Source organism: Heterodontus francisci, chromosome 25 (genome assembly GCF_036365525.1).
Source record: "Heterodontus francisci isolate sHetFra1 chromosome 25, sHetFra1.hap1, whole genome shotgun sequence".
NCBI lineage: Eukaryota > Metazoa > Chordata > Chondrichthyes > Heterodontiformes > Heterodontidae > Heterodontus > Heterodontus francisci.
In genome coordinates this window covers 75,914,105-75,933,231 of record NC_090395.1, presented here as the reverse complement: position 1 = coordinate 75,933,231, position 19,127 = coordinate 75,914,105, and the positions used below count along the sequence as shown (strand labels likewise).

Below are 19,127 nucleotides of genomic sequence, written 5' to 3'. Positions count from 1 at the left end.
AGTACCACATGGAATAGTCTACAGGTGTGAGCATCTAACAGTACCTCCCAAGTTTCTCTCTTTGCTTCTTAATGCTGGGCATTAAAATGGCACCTAATGGCTGAGCAGTGACAGCGCAAGATTTGGAACAGGATCCCCAACTGGGGTCCATCACTGTGCCAAATGTAGGCCGAGAGTGAGAAAGGGTGGGTATAAGAGTGTGTGGGCATGGAGGGAGTGACTGAAGGAGTGAGTGAGGAAGGGATAGAGCGAGTGAGGGGCTGACACTCAGTTAGTTTTACACACCTCCTAATGCCTGGTTTCAGAGTGATAGTGCCAGGAGACAGGAGCAGGTTCAGGTCATGCCTCTTGGCCAGGTGAATGCTGTGGAATTTCAAGAGTGAATTGGGAGAGAAGAAAGGCAAAACAGCTCAAAACAGCTTAAAGAAGCTGTCAAAGCTAGAGATTCGCATGAACAAAGTGAATCCTTGATCCAGACAGTGACTATAACTCGCTGTGCACTAAACGGACACCATAAGTGTTAATTCATAACAGCTTAAAGAAGCTGTTTTACTCTCAAAATAGTCCTTGAACCCCTGACTGCCAACATCTGGCTCCTATTGCTAAATATAAATGCCACAAGTTCCAAAACGATTTCAACTAAAAGCTGCAGACAGAGTGAAACTTTGCCAGTCAGAAATATCCAATAAAAGCATCATAACTGATAAGGCAGACTGAAGAGTGAAGGTATTGTGAGCTGCTGCAACTTACAGGCAGAGTTGGAAATGTCAAAGCTCGAGATTCGCATGAACAAAGTGAATCCTTGATCCAGACAGTGACTATAACTTGCTGTGCACTAAACGGACACCATAAGTGTTAATTCATAACAGATAAACAATAGAACAGATTTGGAGAGGATAATGGGCATGAAATAAGAGCCTGAATAATTTTTAAGAACATTTTAAGAAAGGTCATTAGACCAAACACATCTGCCCAGTTTGATGGATCAGTGTGTCCATATCCCTTAACACCACCTACCCACCTTCTTATCATATCCATCAACCCCACATACCCAGAGAGGACTTGAGAATTTTATTCACTCATTGTTGTGATCTGAAATGTGCTGCCTGAAAGGGTGGTGGAAGCAGATCTAATAGTAACTTCAACAGGAAATTGTTTAAGTAATTGAAAAGGAACATTTTACAGGGCTATGGGGTAAGTGCAGGGGAGTGGGACTAATCAGAGATAGCTCTTTCAAAGAGTCGGCACAGGCATGATGAATGGCTTTTGTCTGAGCTGTATCATTCTATGATTCGATGAATTAATGCAATTCATATTTTGGAACAGGCTGTTGCATCTTTGAAAACTTTTTTAAATTGTGAAAACTATAGCAAGTTCTATTACTGCCACATTGATGAGTGCTTTGTGTTAGCCTCTACAGGAGCAGTTCCCACAATGGCTAAATAAGAGAATGCACCATCTGATGTGGTACTGAACCAGACTGAGCCAGAAGATGTCAGGTCTAGTCCTCAGTTTATACTGGGTTAGTTGATCCCAGCCAGTTTGAGTGCTACAATAAGGCGGCAAAAGGATAAATCATTCCAGGAACGCATCACTGATTTATAATGGGGTATAATGGTATACAGACCACCTAACATTAACCACACAGTAGGACGGGGTATAAAGGAAGAAATAATGGCAGCTTGTCAGAAAGGTACAGTGATAATTATGGGGGATTTTAATCTTCATATAGACTGGAAAAATCAGATGGGCAGAGGTAGCCTAGATGAGGATTACATAGAATGTTTGCGGGATAAGTTCTTGGAACAATACATTCTGGAGTCAACCAGAGAGCAGGCTATACTAGACCTGGTATTGTGCACTGAGATAGGATTAATTAATGACCTCATAGTTAAGGTGCCCCTAGGTAGCAGTGATCATAATATGATTGAATTTTACATTCAATTTGAGTGAGAGAAGAGTGGGTCCAAGACCAGTATTTTAAACCTAAATAAAGGCAATTATGAGGGCATGAAAGCAGAGTGAACTGGCAAATCAGGTTAAGGGAGAAGTCAATAGAGATGCAGTGGCAGACATTTAAGGGGATATTTCAGAATACACAGAATAGATACATTTCAACGAGAAAGAAAAATTCCAAGGGTGGGACCAAAGGTGTTATCCTTGGTTAACTAAAACAGTTAAAGATAGTATCAAACTTAAATAAAAAGTTTATAATTGCGCAAAGATGGGGGCAGAAGATTGGACGGAATATAAAAAAACAGCAAAGAATGACTAAAAGATTGATAAGGAAGATAAAATTAGAGAACGCAAGAACGCTAGCTAGAAATATAAAGACAGATAGTAAGAGTTTCTATTGATATTTAAAAAAGAAAACAGTTAACAAAGTGATTGTTGGTCCTATAGAAAGTGAGTCTGGGGAATTAATAATGGATAATAAGGAGATGGCAGATGAATTGAACAGATATTTTACATCGGTCTTCACTATTGAGGATACAAGTAACATCCCAGTATTAGCTGTAAGTCAGGAAATGGAGGGGAGGGAGGAACTCAAGCAAATTACAATCACCAGGGAAGTGGTACTGAACAAATTGTCGGAGCTGCGGGCTGACAAGTCCCCGGGTCCTGATAGACTTCATCCTAGGGTGTTAAAAGAAATGGCTAGTGAGATAGTTGATGCATTGGTTTTAATTTTCCAAAATTCCCTAGATTAAGGGAAGGTTCCATTAAATTGGAAAATAGTGAATGTAACTCCTTTATTCAAAAAGGGAGGGAGACAGAAAGCAGGAAACTACAGGCCAGTTAGCTTAACATCTGTCTTAGGGAAAATGTTAGAAGCTATTATTAAAGACATTATAGCAGGGCATTTAGAAAAATTCAAGGTAATCAGGCAGAGTTAACGTGGTTTTGTGAAAGGGAAATTATGTTTAACCAATTTATTGGAGTTCTTTGAGGGAGTTACATGTGCCGTGGATAAAGGGGAACCAGTGGATGTATTGTACTTAGATTTCCAGAAGGCATTTGATAAGTTGTCACATCAAAGTTTTTTGCAGAAAATAAAAGCTCATGGTATAGGTGGTAACATATTGGCATGGATAGAAGATTGTCTAGCTAACAGGAAACAGAGAGTAGGTCATTTTCTGGTTGGCAAGATATAACGAGTGGTGTGCCACAGGGATCTGTGCTGGGGCTTCAACCTTTTACAATTTATGTAAATGACTTGGATGAAGAATTTAGAAGAGTAAGAGGTGACTTGATTGAAACATATAAGATCCTGAGGGGTCTTGATAGGTTGGATGTGGAAAGGATGTTTTCCCTTGTGGGAGAATCTAGAACTAGGGGTCACTGTTTAAAAATCAGGGGTCGCCCATTTAAGACAGAGATGAGGAGAAATGTTTTCTCTGAGGGTTGTGAGTCTTTGGAATTCTCTTCCTCAAAAGGCGGTGGAAGCAGAGTCTTTGAATATTTTAAAGGCAGAAGTAGATAAATTCGTGATCAGCAAGGGTGTGGAAGGTTATCGGGGTAGGTAGAAATGTGAAGTAATCAGTTCGGCCATGAATTTATTTAATGGCGGAGCAGGCTCGAAGGGACAAGTGGCCTACTCCTGCTCCTAGTTCGTATGTTCATATGTAATAAGGAAATGACAGAAAAACTAAACAAATACTTTGCGTCTGTCTTCATGGAGGAAGATACAAAAGCCTCCCAGGAATACTAGAGAAGCAAGGGACTAGCAAGAATGAGGAACTGAAATAAATTAGTATTAATAAAAAAGTAGTACGGGAGAAATTAATGGAACTGAAAATTAATAAATCCCTTAGACCTGATGATCTACATCCCAGAGTCTTGAAAGTGGTGGCTGGAGAGATAGTGGATGCGTTGGTGGTCATCTTCCAAAATTCTCTAGAACCTGCAATAGTTTTGGGGGAGAGGAGTCGGTTGGAGGGTTGGCGGGGAGGAAGAGGAGCTGGGTGGCGTTAATACTTGAGGGACAGACCACGGCAGGTGGAAGGTTTACACAAAGCTGGCACACAGAACTTTCCTGTGCCTGTCTAACTGTCTGTCTCCCTCCCGCTCTGTCTCTCTCCCCTTCTCCCTCTGTCTCAGTTTTTAAGTTTATAAACTTTTAAAAACTTTTTTTTAATTCTTTCATGGGATGTGGACGTTGTTGGCAAGGCCAGCATTTGTTGCCCATCCCTAATTGCCCTTGAACTGAGTGGCTTGCTCGGCCATTTCAGAGGGCAGTTAAGAGTCAACCACATTGCTGTGGGTCTGGAGTCACATGTAGGCCCGACCAGGTAAGGATAGCAGATTTCCTTCCCTAAAGGACATTCGTGAACAGATGGGTTTTTATGACAATCGATGATAGTTTCATGGCACCATTACTGGGACTAGGGCTGGAATTTAACGCCGCCCCCCCATCCCCCAAAGAGCGGGAAGGTCCTGGGGGGGTGTAAAATGGAGCGGCAGGATCGGGGGACCTTTCCGACCTGCTCCCGTCTCCACCGCCACTTTACGCAGCGTAGCAGCTAAAAACAGCCTGCCCACCCCAGGCCAATCAAGGCCTTTAAGTTGCCACTGAACGGCCACTTCAGGGCCTCTGCCCGCCTCCACGGGGATTTTACCCTTGGCAGGCGGGCATCCCAGGCCCGAGAAACGCCGCCTGTCAAAAGCAGGCGGCTCTCTGACGGCTTGGGGGAGGGCCTCCTGAAAAGGCACCCTGTGCCTGATGGAGCGCCACCCCTGCTGTCCAAACCACCCCCAAAAGCCAACATGTCCTCCATTCCCCTAGTCGACCACTCTTGCCTCACCGGGACCCGACCGATCATCTGCGGTGAGACAACAAAAAATTACCTTAATTCCGGGCTCCCCAACATCATTTACTGCAGGCTGGGCTGCTGATTAGCCAGCAGCTCAGAACAATTAAAGGCTGGGGACCCACACAATATGGGTCGGATCCCCAGGCCAGGTGGAAGCGGGTTCACCACTGACTTTTCAGTCTGTGGATGGCTCCCATCCTCCAAGGGTAAAATCTTGGCCTAGCTTTCAATTCCAGATTAATTGAATTTAAATTCCACCAGCTTCCAAGGTGGGATTTAAACCTGTGTCCCCAGGACATTAGTCCAGGTCCAGTGACATTACCATTACACCACTATCTTCCCCCATTTTATTGGAGCATACAAAATTCTTAAAGGGCTTGACAGGGTAGATGCAGGAACGATGTTCCCCTGGCTGGGGGATTCTAGAAACAAAGGACACTGTCTCAGAATAAGAGGTAGGACATTTAAGACTGAGATGAGGAGGAATTTCTTCACTCAAACGGTGATGAATCTTTGGAAGTCTCTACCCCAGAGGGCTGTGGAGGCTCGGTCATTGAGTATACTCAAGACACAGATCGATTGATTTCTAGATATTAAAGATATCAAGGGATATGATGATAGTGCAGGAAAATGGTGTTGAAGTAGATCAGCCATGATCTAGCTGAATGGCAGAGCAGGATCGAGGGGCTGAATGGCCTACTCCTGCTCCTATTTCCTATGTTCTTATGCTCCTCATCAGCAACCCCTGCATGTGAATTTTGAGTGAAGATAGGACTGCACTAAGCAGTGATTTTCTCACACATTGAATACCATGCTGACATTTTCTTGGTTTGCATGTGAAAAATGGCCACTTGGACAAAGTACCAGAGGGTGACCAATGCCAGTGGAGGAATTCTCCAGTGAGAATCAGTATCCACCAGATAGGAGGAGAAACTGGAATAGTCATATAAAAATGTATCAGGAACTGTGAAATAAGGTGGATCATTCAAATTACGCCCTTGTACAATGATGGATCTCCCAGCGTCTGGAGAGCATCAATGATGTTAACTGTAGTCTCTGTTCTGATTGAGCTTACTGAGTGTGGGAAGGACTCAGAGAAGGGCAGCAATAATAACTCCCAATTGATGATCACTGAAACATGAAGAAAGACAAATCTGTTCTCATTGGGGGGAAAAAAATTAAAATGGAGAAAGATAGGAACAGGAGAAGGCCCCTCAGCCCCTTAAGCCTGTTCCGCCATTCAGTGAGATTATGGCTGATCTGAATCTTAAGTCCATCAACCTGCCTCGGCTCTGTATCCTTTTATACCTTGACTAAATTCTGTTAATCTCAAATTTCAAATTATTAATCAAGTTAGCATCTATTACTCTTTTGTATGGTAGACAGTTCCAGACTTCTACCCTTTACACAGAGAAGAGTTTCCTAACTTCTCTCCTGAATTGCCCAAGAGCAGGACCACAGCTTTCAAAATTGAGGGTGTGGTTGGAAGGGGAGCTTTGCTCAGAATCAGTGAAGGAGAATCAGTGGCACGGTTATGAAGTGACAATCTAATCCACAAATTAAATACAAAGCAAATGACTTCATGTTCAAGAGTTGCTGATTTTCGGAATAGTTTTCAGTTCAGCACAGTGAGTGAATCACCTTTTAATAATTTTGTGCCCACCTTTAACCTCTCCAGAGCCTCACCTCTTTGTATGCTGATGATCTGCTTGTCACTTCCAGCAGATAATCCGGCAATCAGTGACAAGTTGGCCAGAATGATTTCCCAGTTGATCAATCTCAGGTCCAACCAGAAATTAGGCAAAAACCCCAGCAGAAAATTGGGTTCCTGTGTCCCAGTTACACACTTCGAAAAATGTTGGATATGCCAGTTAAAAAGTTGAAACATGGAATGCTATCAGCCTGAACCCAGTGACATTGGTCGTAAAACAGTGGTACAGATGGTGATACTTAGGAAATTCTAGTGAATAGTCTGGGTCTCATTAACATTGCTTTGAATTAGATTCATTCTTTCATACCAATCTGTGTGAAAATAGCCTGTTACCAAAATGCACTTCTTTTTAATGTAGCTGCATTTGGCAAGGAACCTGAATTTTTCTGAATTCCTTGAATTTTATTCTACATCCCAGTTGGTGGTGAGCAGCGACTAGCCAGTCTGCAGGCATACACAGTGTGTGTCACAAAGACAATGTCACGACATAGCTGTAGGTAGACAGTGGGTGCAATACAATGAAGTGAGCTTAAAAAAACAGATTGGATTTTGAATGGCAGCAATTGATGAAACCATCTCTGATTGGTTGTCACCATTGACAACCTGAAGGACTATATGCAAATGATTGCTAGCGAAGTAAAATTGACATTGAGAAAGTTTAAGGAATAATGTGGGAGTAGATTATTGCAGAAATGAGCCCACAATAAATGCCTGAGGGACCAAAGATTTGTGATTCTTTCTGGTAAACTCCCGTTTGTAGTATAAAAATGTCACATCGGATATAAATCTGATCTTGGGAGTTGCTGCATGGGTTTCAAATCGAGAAACTGTTTTCCCTGAAACACAACCATCTTTTTGTTCATTCTTGGGCTTTTCCCCTCCCTGCTTGCTCAAACTGGAGGGTTTGCTCGGCCACATTAGAAGGCAGTTAAGAGGCTGGTGTTTAAAATAGAGTCACATGTAGGCCAGAGCAGGTAACATTGGCTGGTTCCTTTCACTAGACGACGTTATTGAACCAGTTTGGTTTTTATGACAATCCAATAGCTTCTCAGTCCCTTTTTCTAATACCAGCATTTTTATTTCCAAAATTTTTAAAACTGAATTCAAACTCTCATGGTAGGATTGAAAATCACATTTTCTGGATAATTAGTCCTCTGGATTACTGGTCCCATACAATAACCTCAACACCATCATAACCCTATCTGTTAACCTGCGCTCTGCGGGAGCTGGATGGTCAATGGGTAAATGTACTTTCACCTCCAGAAACTGTGGCCGGAATTTTCCCATCACACCATGGGTCCCACTGCCAGGACAGATAGAGATGGCTGCTGCTGAGACTGCAGGGAGAAGGTGAGGGCGTCTCCATGTTGAGATGCCCTCAAAGGGCCGGAGAGAATTTTTTTTAACGTGCTGGGGCCGGGCACGTAGGCCCTGGTGATCAGAGGTGTGAACCGTCCAGCGGCAGTGTCGGAGCTGCGGGAACAGCTATTGCTGCTGGGGAGGCCCCTCTGTGGGATTTGGAGCCCCCTGGAAGGAAGTCCCCTCCCTGGAAGCTATTGGGAGCCACTCAATGTACCTAACGGTCTCCCCACGCTACAGGGGGCCAGCCGGTGGAGGGAGTCAAATGGCTGTTAATAGGCCAGATAATTGCTTTAATTGGCCACTTGCCTCTGGTCATTGCATTGCTTTAGGAAAGAACCAGAACAGATCCCTCTAAATGGCCTCCTTCTGTTCTTGAAACCTCTATAGATTTATGAATTTAATTTGTACAGTATCAGCCCAGTTCAGGGTGAGAACATGTCAACAGAAAATTGCCTATATCTAGGCACAAATTGTCACTGGTTTGAATATTTCATTCACCAAAGCCACAGGAATGTTGGTGTATGATATGGAAATGTCTCCGTTTTGGAGTTGGGATTAGGACTTGCTGACACAGAATGGAGGGAACATTGTCTGAATCAATCATATGTTGCATTTATCTAGTGAGCTGCAGGTTGTCTCCTCAACCCATGGTATACTTGACTTGAGAGTGCTTAGTGACCATGTAACAGGATAAATCCTTGTGCTCATAGTGGGGATCACTGAACCATAAAGGAACATGGTGCTAATCACCTGACCCATCCTCTCTTCTAGTCCAGCTCAACAGTGAATTTAAGTGCAAATGCCAAAAATATTCCATTCCCTGTTCAGATTGCAACATAATGCAATTCTCTCCAAAAAAAATAACATAAAGTTGCTCTGCAAAGCCGCTTTCCCCTGGTTTCCCCTGGCGGTATCAGAATGTTATCAGTGTAAAATGAGAGGAATTCTGTTTCAATGTGTCAGCTCACGTAAAAAATCACCTTTCAGCCCCAGTACCAGAGGCTGGTTATGGCCCACCCATCCAACCATATCCCAGCTTGAAGCTGCGCCTCCACCACTGGAAGGGAGAAAGACTGGAGAAAAGAGCTAGAGGGTGAGAAAAGGAGAGTACAAATCCATCTTCGCCTTTTGGACCTAGTACAAATACATGTCCACTGTAGTAGTTGGAACTGTACCGAGACGGGTTGACTGAAGGTTGCAGCAGAGTAACAATGAATAGTTTAATGTTTTTTCTGAAACAACAGGAAATTTCTTGATCACAGTATCTACACTCACTGATTCCTGCTGTGGCCCCAAAGGAATTTTCTTAGACAAGTCTGGTTTTGTGAAACGTAAATGTCTCCAAATCTTTTCCTGTGGGTTTGCTAGGAAGATTTTGCCACAATGATTTTGGTGATTTTTTTTTTTGCTGTGTATCTGAGAGAGGGGATCAGATTGATTCTTGTAACAGTTTAATTGGTAAATGAAAATGAAGAAAGGCAATATGAACTAAATGGTGCAATTTTAAAGGGGGTGCAGGAACAGAGACCTGGAATTGTGCATACACAAATCTTTGAAGTTGGTATGACAAATTGAGAAGGCTACTTAAAAAAGCACACAAGAGCCTGGCTTTACAAATAGAAACATGGAGTACAAAAACAGGGAAGTTGTGCTAAATTTTTGCAAAACACTAGTTAGGCCTCAGCTTGAGGATTTTGTCCCGTTCTGGGCACTGCACTTTAGGAAAGATGTCAAGGCCCTGGAGAGGGTGCAGAGGAGATTTACTGGAATGGTTCCAGGGATGAGGGACTTCAGTTCCGTAAAGAGACTGGAGAAGCTGGGATTGTTCTCCTTAGGGCAGAGAAGGTTAAGTGGAGATTTAATAGAGGTGTTCAAAATCATGAAGGGTTTTGACAGAATCAATAAGGCAAAACTGTTTCCCCTGGCAGGAGGATCAGTAACCAAAGAACACAAACTTAAGATTATTGGCAAAAGAATCCGAGGTTAAGTGACAAGAATTTTTTGAACACACAGCAAGTTTCTATGATCGGGATTGCAGTGCCTGAAAGGGTGGCGGAAGCAGATTCAAAAGTAACTTCCGAAAGGAAATGGATAAATATGTGGAAAAAAGGCAGTAAAAGAGGCAAATGGTATGTTGGCCTTCATAGCAAGAGGATTCGAGTACAGGAGCAGGGATGTCTTGCTGCAATCATACAGGGCCTTGGTGAGGCCACACCTGGAATATTGTGTGAGGTTTTGGTCTCCTTATCTGAGGAAGGATGTTCTTGCTATAGAGGGAGTGCAGTGAAGGTTTACCAGACTGATTCCTGGGATGGTGGGACTGATGTATGAGGAGAGATTGAGTCGGTTAGGATTATATTCGCTGGAGTTCAGAAGAGTGAGGGGGGATCTCATAGAAACCTATAAAATTCTAACAGGACTTGACAGGTTAGATGCAGGAAGGATGTTCCCGATGGTGGGGGAGTCCAGAACCAGGGGTCATAGACTAAGGATATGGGGTTAACCTTTCAGGACTGAGATGAAGAGAAATTTCTTCACCCAGAGAGTGGTGAACCTGTGGAATTCACTACCACAGAAAGCAGTTGAGGCCAAAACATTGTATGTTTTCAAGAAGGAGTTAAATATAGCTCTTGGGTTTAAAGGGATCAAAGGATATGGGGCGAAAGCAGGAACTGAGTTGGATGATCAGCCATGATCATAATGAATGGCGGAGCAGGCTCGAAGGGCCGAATGGCCTACTCCTGCTCCTATTTTCTATGTTTCCATGTTTCTATAAAACCATTTCAGGGCTATGGGGAAAGAGCAGGGGAGAAGAACCAATTGGACAGCTCTTTAAAATCGCTAGTACATGCACAGTGGGCTGAGTGGCTGCCTTATGTGATGCATGATTCTACAATTCTAATCATCACCCAGTACAGAATTGGGTTTGATGCCCAGTCTGAGCACCGTTAATAAATTTCAGGGCAGAACTAAGGTGTTGCTGAAATTGACTGTCATATTCTATCGAGGGGACGGTGCAAATGCAGAAACATCATTGCTTGGGTACCTGGAGATTCTCAAAGCCCTTGGTACTGAAGTTTGTACAAAAGAATAATGAAAATGCTGAGAAGCTCACTGCAATCTGTAACCTCATGTTCCTCACTCAACCATTACCATCAAGCCAAGGAATCAACCCTGGTTCAATAAAGAGTGCACGAGAGCATGCCAGGAGCAGCACCAGGCATACCTAAAAATGAGATGTCAACCTGGTGAAGCTACAACACAGGACTACTTGTATGCCAAATGATGGAAGCGGCATACAATAGACAGAGCTAAGCGACCCCACAACCAATGGATCAGATCAAAGCTCTGGAGTCCTGCCACATCCTGCCATGATTGACGGTGTACAATTAAACGACTGACAGGAGGAGGAGGCTCCACAAATATCCCCATACTCAATGGTGGGGGAGCTCAGCACATCATTGTGAAGGATAAGGCTGAAGCATTTGTGACCATCTTCAGCCAGATGTGCCGAGTTGAAGATCCATCTTTGCTTCCTCCTGAGGTCCCCAGCATCACACATGCCAGTCTTCAGCCAATCCAATTCACTCCACGTGATATTAAAAAACGACTGAAGGCACTGGATACTGCAAAGACTATGGGCCCTAAGAACATTCCGGCAATAGTACTGAAGACTCGTGCTCCAGACCTAGCTGCACCCCTAGCCAAGCTGTTCCAGTACAGTTACAACACTGGCATCTACCCGACAATGTGGAAAATTGCCCAGGTATGTCCTGTACACAAAAAACAGGACAAATCAAATCTGGCCAATTACCACCGAATCAGTCTCCTCTTAATCATCAGCAAAGTGATTGAAGGAGTTGTCAACAGTGCTATCAAGCAGTACTTGCTCAGCAATAACCTGCTCAGTGACGCTCAGTTTGGGCTCCGCCAGGGCCACTCAACTCCTGACCTCATTACAGCCTTGGTTCAAACATGGACAAAACAGCTGAATTCCAGAGGTGTGGTGAGAGTGACTGCCCTTTAAATCAAGGCAGCATTTGACCGTGTATGGCATCAAGGAGCCCTAGCAAAACTGAAGTCAAAGGGAATCGGAGAAAAAGCTCTCCGCTGGTTGGAGTCATACCTAGCACAAAGGAAGATGGTTGTGGTTGTTGGAGGTCAATCATTTCAGCCCCAGGACATCACTGCAGGATTTCCTCAGGGTAGTATCCTAGGCCCAACCATCTTCAGCTGCTTCATTAATGACCTTCCTTCCATTATAAAGTCAGAACTGGAGCTGTTTGCTGATGATTGTATGATGTTCAGTACCATTTGCAACTCTTCAGATACTGAAGCAGCCCGTATCCATATGCAGCTAGATCTGGACAACATTCAGGCTTGGGCTGATAAGTGGCAAGTAACATTGGCACCACACAAGTGCCGGGCAATAACCATCTGGAATTGAAAGCTAGTCTCAGTAATGGTGCCATGAAACTATCATTGATCGTTGTAAAAACCCAACTGGTTCACTAATGCCCTTTAGGGAAGGAAATCTGCCGTCCTTACCTGGTCTGGCCTACATGTGACTCCAGATCCACAGCAATGTGGTTGACTCTTAAATGCCCTCTGAAATGGCCTAGCAAGCCACGAAGGCCAAGGGCAATTAGGGATGGGTAACAAATGCTGGCCTTGTCAGTGATGTACACATCCCAAGAAAGAATTTAAAAAATCTCCAACAAGAGAGAATCTTCCCATCTCACCTTTTACATTCAATGGCATTACTATCGCTGAATCCGCCACTATCAACATCCTGGGGGTTACTGTTGAACAGAAACTGAACTGGAATAGCCATATAAATACCGTGGCTACAACAACAGGTAAGAGGCTGGGAATCCTGTGGCGAGGAACTCACCTCCTGACTCCCAAAGCCTGTCCACCATCTACAGGCACAAGTCAGGAGTTTGATGAAATACTCTCCACTTGGATGGGTGCAGCTCCAACAACACTCAAGAAACTCAACGCCATCCAAGACAAAGCAACCCGCTTGATTAACACCCCATCCATCACCTTCAACATTCACTCCCTGCACCACCGACGCACAGTGGCAGCAGTGTGTACCATCTACAAGATGCACTGCAGCAACTCACCAAGGCTCCTTTGACAACATCTTCCAAACCCGCGACCTCTACCATCTAGAAGGCCAAGGGCAGCAAATGCATGGGAACACCACCACCACCTGCAAGTTCCCCTCCAAGTCACACACCATCCTGACTTGGAACTATATCGCCGTTCCTTTACTGTCGTTGGTCAAAATCCTGGAACTCCCTCCCTAACAACACTGTGAGTGTACCCACACCAGATAGACTGCAGCGGTTCAAGAAGGCAGCTCACCACCACCTTCTCAAGGGCAATTAGGGATGGGCAACAAATGCTGGCCTTGCCAGTGACACCCACATCCCATGAAAGAATAACAAAAAAGTCTCACTTGGTTAAGATTGTGAATGATACAGCTACAAGGAATGGTGGGATCCCAAATTTCATCTCCAGTCTGTGTTGAGTTCTTTGATCCAGTTATGGGTTGCTAGATTTGAGCTCATTACTGATTGTTTTCGAGAGCAGATAGCTGACTAGGGTTCCCTCTCCTGTTTAGTATCCAGAAACCTTTGGTGTAAATTGTGCTTGTATGAACACCTGGTGAGAACAGAATTTAATTCAGCATTGAAGCCCTCACCCAATGGGCAAATAGGTTCTCTTTTATTTGTCCATGGAATGTGGGAGAGGTCTTTCTGCTTTGTAGTCTGAAGCTTAAACATTTAAATTACGAGAACAGGTTGCCTAAAATTGATTTGTAGTCTCTGGAGTTTAGAATGTTGATCTAATCACCACCACTGCTATACCTCAGCTTGGCTCAGTGATAGCATGCTTATCTCCAGGTCAGAAGGTTGTCTTCTAAAACACACCAGCAGGGCGAGGGCATATAATCTAAGCTGACACTGCGGTGTGATATTGAGGGAGTGCTGCATTGTCAGAGGTGTCAGTCTGTCTGGGTGAATGGGGAAGATCCCGTGGTGCTATTGAAAAAGAGCAGTGAGCTTCTGGGCAACCTGGCCAATCTCCCTCATCAATTTAAAAACTGGGGAACCCCTAACCATTTGATTGGTGTTTTTGGGATGTTGCTGATGCATTTGGCTGCACAAAATGTCAGCTGTGGCTCAGTCGGTAACTTTCTCACCTCAGATTCTGATTCCCAGAATGGGACTTGAGCACAATTATCTACGCTGATGCTCCAGTGCAGTACTGAGGGAGTGCTGCACTGTCGGAAGGTCAGTACTGAGGGAGTGCTGCACTGTCGGAAGGTCAGTACTGAGGGTGTGCTGCACTGTCGGAAGGTCAGTACTGAGGGAGTGCTGCACTGTCGGAAGGTCAGTACTGAGGGAGTGCTGCACTGTCGGAAGGTCAGTACTGAGGGAGTGCTGCACTGTCGGAAGGTCAGTACTGAGGGAGTGCTGCACTGTCGGAAGATCAGCACTGAGGGAGCGCTGCACTTTGGAGGTGCTGTCTTTTGGATGAGATGTTAAACCAAACCCCCATCTGCATGCTCAGATGAATGTAAAAGATCCCATGGCACTATTTTGAAGAAGAGCAGAGGAATTGTCCCTGGTGTCCTGCCCAATATTTATTCCTTAACCAAAACCTAAAAACAGATGATCTGGTCATTATCACATTCCTGTTTATGAGATCTTGCTGTGCAAATTGGCTGCTGTGTTTCCTGTATTATAACAGTGATTACACAGTGATGGCTGGCACGGAGACGATGGGCCAAAGGGCCTGTTTCTGTGCTGTATAACTCTGTGGCTCTATAACTTCAAAAGTACTTCATTGTCTGTTATACGCTTTGAGATGTCCTGTGGTTGCGAAAGGCGCTATATGAAGTCAAGTCTTTTTTCTTTAATAATTGATCATTTGAAGCACTGAGATGTTTGGCATGAAATAAATGAAAGTTAAATTTCTTCTTATAATCATCAAAGGAGCATCTGGACAGGTCTTGTGAATCCAGGTGCCTTGAATTAGTTTCTGGGAAGCAGGTTGGTCGTGTTAAAGTTGACTGACTGACTCTTAGACAATGCCTTCTATCGCCATCCCATCAGGTGATCCAGCAGTGATTGCTCTACTTCCCAGTGCCATACATCACACTCCACAATCAACATACTACCTAGAGATGGATCATTACTTCCATCCTGGAACAACTTCGAACTTTACAAATGTTTAGACAGGTTAATTGGGCTTAAATCAGAGTTAGCCGAAATTATACTAAAACTGACCAGCATCATGTCAACGTTTGAATGTCTACTATCTTAACAATGCATTTTATTAAAGCAAAGCAATCATTTCCTGCAGTAAATTGTTTGGGGAGATCTGCAAGATTCAGTCTCACAAACTCTAAACACTTTTACTTGGCTCTGTGGAATAAAAGATGAGTCAGCAACACACCAGATTCTAGTTTTGGAAATGGAACAATGTACAGATCTCTTTGTTCCTGCACCCACTTTAAAAGTGCCCTCAGATGTGTAATGTAAGGAGTTAGATTCTGTCGTTTTACTTTTTTACAGTACACTTTACCCGGTCCTTGCTCAGTAGATGAATTTATTTGGATGGTGTCCATAATAAAGCAGGTTGTATATAATCTGTGTGAGTAATACATTTGATGGGCTGAATGGCCTTTCCTTGTTCTTTGTTCTCTTGCACGCTCATGAATCTGATGCTCTTCCTTGACTTTGCTCACTGTAGCTTCCATGATATTTATTGGGGAGAAAGTGAGTGAGGCAGGTAAGGGGATCAAGAAGGGAGAAGAGGAGGAGTCTCAGCCCTTGCAATTGTCCAACAGGTTTGAGGTTCTTTCAGCTTGTATGGATGAGAGCGAGGGTAGCTGAGCGAACTAACCATGGCACCGTGGTACGGGAAGCCATTCAAGCGGGGGGAGTAAATAGGAGTGGAGTGGTAGTAGGAGATAGTGTAGTCAGGGGGATTGACACAGTTCTTTGCGGCTAAGAGTGAGAGTCCCGAAGGCTGTATCGCCTGCCCGGTGTCAGGGTTTGGGGACACCTGCTCAGGGCTGGTGGGCAACTTGCAGTGGAAAGGGGAGGATCCAGTTGTCATGGTTCACGTGGGTATCAACGACGTAAATAGGACTAGGAAAGAGGTTCTGCATAGGGAGTATGAGCAGATCGGGGCTAAATTAAAAAACAGAACCTCAAAGGTAAAAATCCCTGGATTATTACCTGAGCCATGAGCAAATTGGTGTTGGGTAAATAAGATTAGAGAGTTGAATGTGTGGCTCAAAGACTGGTGTGGGAGAAATGGGTTTCAATTCATGGGGCACTGGCACCAGTACTGGGGAAAGTGGCAGCTGTATCATTGGGACAGTCTTCACCTGAACCATGCTGGGACCAGTCTTCTGGCCAGTCATGGAACTAAGGCGATAGAGAGGGCTTTAAACTAAAAAGTGTGGGGTAAGAATCATGTGGGAGGAGATGTGGTAAATCAAAGGGAAACAATGAGGTAATAAAGCAGGGTAGTGATTTGGGTAATGATAACCAGAGTATCACAGGAAGGGACAGAGCATACAAATGTAAGACTGCACCAGCAGATAAAGCCAAAGATTGCAGAAATGGTAAAAAGAGAGTTAAAGATTCTGTATCTGAATGCGTGTAGCATTCATAACAAAATGGATGAAAGTGAGGGCAGTAGAGTGGATGAGCAAACTGACCATGGCACTGATAGCACAGATAGAAATAAATATGTATGACCATTACAGAGACCTGGTTGCAAGGTGACCAAGGCTGGGATCTGAATATTGAAGGCTATTCGACATTTTGAAAAGTCAGGAAGCTTGGAAAAGGTAGTGGGGTAGATTAATTAAGGATAGCATTAGTACAGTAGCAAGAGATGACCTTAACTTGGAAGAGCAAGATGTTCAGTCAGTTTGGGTAGAGATAAGAAATAGGAAAGGTAAAAGGTCACTTGTGGGAGGAGTTTATAGGCCCCCTAAACAGTTGCTACACTGTAGGACAGAGTGTACAGGAAGAAATAAATGAGGTGTGTAAAAAAGGTACCACAATAGTCATGGGTGAGTTTAATCTACATGTAGATTGGGCAAATCAGATTGGCCAAGTTGGCCTGCAAAATGAGTTCATAGAGTGCATTCAGAATAATTTCTTAGAGCAGTATGTTCTAGAGCTAACTAGGGAGCCGGCTATTCTAGACCTGGTAATGTGCAATAAGACAGGATTAATCAATAACCTCATGGTACAATTTATATCAATAACTTAGCTACCAGGAACATTGACTGGACACCGATGAGAACACTCTGTTCTCTGAATAGTGCCGTGGAATCTTTCACATCCAGCGGAGCCACTTGTTCAAGCAGACAGGGCATAGATCGAACAGCTCGTGAAGCTCAGGACGTCTGATAACGCAGCACCATCCCTCGTCACATACTGGAGTGAGGCTTGAATCTTCTGGCTGAGATAGGAGTCCTATTGATTATATGTAGGAACAGACAGCTGGTTAAAACCAGCATCTGAAAGAGAGTAAAACCAGTTAATGCTTTGAGTTAGACCTAAAATTTTAACCTAGTGATCTCTTTCAGATGCCAAAAGATCAGCATTTCTGTTTTTATTTCTGAACTCAGTGGAGTTTCATTTAGGTAAAGAGGTCCTCGAGGGAGTGCTGACTCAGGCTGGCAAAGTTCAATGGAGTTTGTTGGAGACAGTCTGCAGCCTGTGCTTCTGAGCTAGGTATAGGGTCTGCTTTCAGTCCCCAGGCACATGCATTGAAAGAGCCAAGTTAGTGAAAGTTGGAATGTGTTGTTTGTTTGATTTGTATTTCGTTGCATGTGAATATAACACCAAGAAATTGCCAACACATTTTCCAGAGACCTAAAATATTAAACATCTTCCCTTAGCTTATTTATAAATAGCAGATTGAGCTCAGATAAAGGAGAGCAGGAGTTTGCCAGCAAGAGGGAGATAATCCTTCATGTGGCAGCAAATATTTTCCAAACATTAATTTCAGAATTTTTAAGAATTAAAAAAAGGCCTCTAAGTCTAACAAGCCTGTTCCTTTTAGTGAATGAATCCACCTCCTCTTCTCTATCCAGCAATGTGTCTGATAGTCTCTTGACTCCATTTATACTGTCTTCTTCAATATTATTCTGCAATCTGTCTATCATACTTCAGGTATAAGCATTCTCCCTGCTTTCTCCTTCCCAATGTTCCTCATTTTTAACTTGTATCAACAAGTCGCAAAGTGTCCCAAGGAGCTTCACAGGTAATCAGATCTAATTTGGTACCAAGTCACATAACATATTAGGGCAGGTGACTGGTCAAAGAAGTGGGTTTTAAGGAGGAGAGATTTAGGAAGGAATTCCAAAGTTCAGGACCTAGGCAGCTGAAGGCTAGTCGCTAACGGAAGGGTGAAGGAACTCAAGAGACCAGAATGGGAGGAACACAGAGTCCTCAGAGATGTAAGGCCATAGGAGATGACAGAGATGGTGAGGGGGTGAGGAAATGGAGGAAATGGAACACCAGGGTGTGAATTTTACATTCAAGTCAAGTTCCCTCGACAGTACCGTAGTGTTGTCCTGAAGTCTTAACCTTATAGGGTAACCCCTACAGTAACAGATAATATGTTTCCACTTTGCACACTACATCATCCATGGGTGACATTTCCAAAAAAATGTGCAATTGAGGGTACTTCTGTGTTTCGACCTAAAACTGAAACTGCTTTTCTCAAAATATCCATACAGCTGACAAACAGAGGGACTGTCTTCCTGGCACCTATATGAAAATACAAGTTCCAATGATGAAATCCCAGAATGTGACCCACAGTATCAGCCAGTCACCACGACAGATAGTTCAAGATAGCTTTGACACTACCTGGGAATGAGATTGGGATTGATGCTGTCACTGGTGACCTCAGACTGAAATCCCACACAGTGATCCAAACATTTAGATCCATAACTCTTTAATCTGAGTCCATTTTTACCAAACCAAAAGTTTGTTTAACTTTCAAGATGTCTCTTGTGGAGGATTAAACTTTCCATTACTGAGGCCACCTCACTCATAAGGGCTGATTGTGGGTGGTTAATATTGGCAGCTTGCCTCCGATTTCTTTTGATATATGCAATTGCTGATGGAAGTGCCTCATCAGTAAAATGTCGCAGCCTGGAATTGTCCTGTGTGATATTGGTAGACGAG

General features: G+C 43.7%; 1 protein-coding gene across 1 annotated transcript in view; it reads left to right on the top strand.

Annotated features, from left to right (window-relative positions):
* Positions 1-19,127, top strand: part of mdfi (MyoD family inhibitor) — a 114,551-nt gene that overhangs the window by 41,597 nt on the left and 53,827 nt on the right. The gene's annotated exons all lie outside the window — the stretch shown is intronic.